Source organism: Sinocyclocheilus anshuiensis, unplaced genomic scaffold, assembly GCF_001515605.1.
Source record: "Sinocyclocheilus anshuiensis isolate Anshui unplaced genomic scaffold, SAMN03320099.WGS_v1.1 scaffold245, whole genome shotgun sequence".
NCBI classification, from domain to species: Eukaryota; Metazoa; Chordata; class Actinopteri; order Cypriniformes; family Cyprinidae; genus Sinocyclocheilus; species Sinocyclocheilus anshuiensis.
Window position 1 is genome coordinate 1,239,548 of NW_015536478.1, and position 3,506 is coordinate 1,243,053.

Genomic DNA, 3,506 nt, shown 5'->3' on the forward strand with positions numbered 1-3,506 from the left:
ATTAATGTTTGCCTACAAAACCACCACTGGCTCTGCACCCCTTTACCTAAATTCATTACTTCAGACTTATGTGCCCTCTAGAAGCTTGCGTTCTGCAAGTCAACGTCGCTTTATTGTGCCATCCCAAAGAGGCACAAAATCACTTTCACGGACTTTTAAATTAAATGTTCACTCCTGGTGGAATGACCTCCCCAAATCAATCCGAGGAGCTGAGTCCTTAGCCATCTTCAAGAATCGGCTAAAAACACATCTCTTCCATCTTTTTTTGACCCTCTAACTACTGCTTGTTTTCTTAAAAAAAAAAAACACTAGCTTTTCTTATCTTTTTGTATTCTATTTGTTTTCTTGTTATTTATTATAAAATTACCAAAAGCAAAAAAGGCCTCTAACACTAGCTTGCGCTATTCTTTTTCTATTCTATCTGTTTTCTTTTTATTTATTATATAATTAAAAAACCTTGCTACGTGTACTGCGTTAAGCTAACTGAGACTTATAGCACTTGCATATCATTGCTCTTTTGTTGATTTTGATTGCTTCCATTGTCCTCATTTGTAAGTTGCTTTGGATAAAAGCGTCTGCTAAATGACTAAATGTAAATGTAAATTATTAAAATTATGTCGCTTAGGTTAAATTAAAAACAAACAAGCAAACAAACAAACAAGAGACCAGTTTTATGTCAGCTGTAGCCTACTAAAGGTTAGTGAAAGGCAATCGTTTTAGTTTGAGCAGGTCATTTTTAGACCTTTGCCCAAAAAGAAGGTGGGCATCAAAAGGTTAATGATTGAAGAGTTTAATTTATGCACCATTAGCATTACCAAACTGATTTAAAAAATAATGACTATTTACAGTTTTTTTTTTACAGGTTTATTTGACAGGTTTTTCGAAACACTTCACCACCATTGATCAGCCCCTCCTTAAACTTATGCAATTGATTGGGCTTTATTGCGATCATAATGCACAAAACGATCAGTGTTTTAATGGTGTTTATACTCTGTGAAGAAATCAACATAAGCATTTCTTTGTCTCTGCATATTAAACTTGAATTATTTTAACATTGAAAGACCTTTAAAATTTGACTGCCTGTAACACTGTGAAACATTCCACCCTCAATAAAGATGTGAAAAATGTGTGGAAAGTGTACCTGTGGCCTGAGCGCTGCAGCAGGTGGTTTCTGTGGTGCATTGCTCTCTGAGCGTCGACACCTCGCCCTCCAACATCTCCAGCCGATTCAGGAGCTCCTTCAGGTCCGGCAGTCCCTCCATACAGCCACACGCCTGCTTGGGGATGTTGATGCGGTGGGTGAAGACGATCTGATTACTGCTGTCCAGTGTGTGGTCTGTTACTTCTGAGCCAGATGGTGCATCCTTCTGTTCAAGATCTGAACCAGCGGGAGAGTCCAGATCCGCCGAGCATAAAGAGCTGCCGGGAACTTTGATGTTGTAGACGTGGTTAAAAACGAGCGGTTGGGAAGAGGTTGGAAGGGTTATGTTGTGTATGCCTGGAATCGTCAGAGCTTCCCGTCTGTGCCTGATCATCTTCTTTACCAGGCCGGCGTGATTTAGAGTCATCAGGGTTGCCAAAACCAAACAGCTGAATGTCAGGCCTCCTGAACCCATGTTTCTGCACTAATGGATGCTTGTCTTGGCAAGAAGGCCTGCCTGGTGAGTCTGGACAAAGTGCTGCTGTCTCTGAAAAAGCAAACACACAAAACATATAATAAAAAGAAAGAAAGAAAGAAAAATATCACTGTAATTGCAAGAATAAAAAAAAAAAATGCAGAAACATTTTGGGAAACCCATTCAAAGCACCATCGTTTCAGAAACAATTGTGGTAATTATTCATATTTTGAATTAGTTTTTATTTTTGATTCCTATTTTAATTTTAATTTCAGTAAAATTTGTATTTTTTATTATACTATTTCATGTTTTAGTTTTAGTAATTTTACTACATCAAGTTAAACTAAATAAAGAAATACGTATAAGTATATTTAATTTAATTTATTTAAGGTTTACTTTATTTCAAGTATGTATATTTTATGGGTTTAGTTAACTATAACCTTGATTGGAATGCATTACATTAAATGTGTAAACAGAAAGTTTCACAGAAATTAAAACGAGCACAGAAATAATTACTTACACACTCTAAATACAGTAAAAAGCATTAAATGACAAGAACGTTTTTCTTCATGCAGTGTTTAATTGCAGCCATTAATATTTAAAGTGATAGCTGACACAAAAATGACAAAAGTCCATGTCATTGTCAACTACAGTTTATATTGAGTGCAGCTGTCAATATATATATATACACACACACACACACACACACACACACACACACACACACAAAATCTGCACCAGTTATTGAACTAAATTTATTGCCACTACATCTTCCAGGACTATGAGGACCATCGCTCATCACTATCAATATCCTTATTGTTGAATCATATTTCAAGATAGTTTTTATTTCTCCAAGACACTCTGCCAGATCCCTAAAAATATAGTCCATTTTTGTCTTTGAACATATTAATAAAATCTGCCTTTCCCGTCTGCACACTTGATCTGGGATGACTTCATATCTGGACATGGAGCTGTGTAATTTGTGGATGGTGGATGGGGGCCAGAGTCTCGGTCTCCTCCGCAGCGTGGGAACGCTCATCTGAAGCTGGTTCTGGATGTCCGCGCTGCCTCCACATGTCTCAGATGTCTGAGCGTGTGCGATGCTGGAGAGGAAAACTCGACTGCAGGACCTCAGAGCGATTCAAAAGAGATATCACCACCTACACGCATTACCGCGGGAAGTAGGGGTGCTGAGGGTGCTGCAGCACCCCCTGGAGTGTAGCCCACGAAAAAATGGGGGTGCTGGGGGTGCGGTGTTAAAAATAAATGAATGTAATAAAAAATAAACAATATTCATTTTATTAATTAGTATATTCATTAAAATTCATTGAAAAAATTAGCCTAAGCCTACAGACAGCAGAGAAAGAGCGAGAGCGTCTAGCAGCAACAAATCTCGCATTCTCACATCTGTAGCGCTTATTTTGATCTTTAACGTTAGGTCTTTCCTATTCTTGAAACAAAATTAATTCTTAAGGTTGATTCAATATTACCAATAGACCAAGCGGCAGTGGCAGACAGCGAGTTGAGCATTATGTTTGATCAATTTAGCCTTCTCAGACCAACATGACTTGCCTAAAATAAACAGACATAAAACACTTCATGCATTTCACAGTATTAATTTAAACATTTAACCTAGATAAATGAGCGCTGTTAGGCGCAAATCCAATAGTTTGTGCGTGAGTGGAAGCTGAAGGGTGCTCTGCAGCACATGGAGGCGCCAGCGGGATCACTTGTATTTTATTTTTAAGAACAGCGGAAACTTAAAAATACGCCGTCATTTTTGCTCATAAAGGTAAGAGTATACATCATTCGGAACTGCAAAGGGTCTTGTTTGTTTTTTATTTATTTTTTGTTTGTTTTTTTTTTGGGCCGCTGTGCCAAAATTGTGTT

The 3,506-nt window shown here is 37.8% G+C and overlaps 1 pseudogene; it reads right to left on the reverse strand.

The window, feature by feature from the left end:
- LOC107666616 (tenascin-like) overlaps nucleotides 1-1,685 on the reverse strand; it is a 46,578-nt pseudogene extending 44,893 nt beyond the window's left edge.
- Between the last annotated feature and the right edge of the window lie 1,821 nt (nucleotides 1,686-3,506).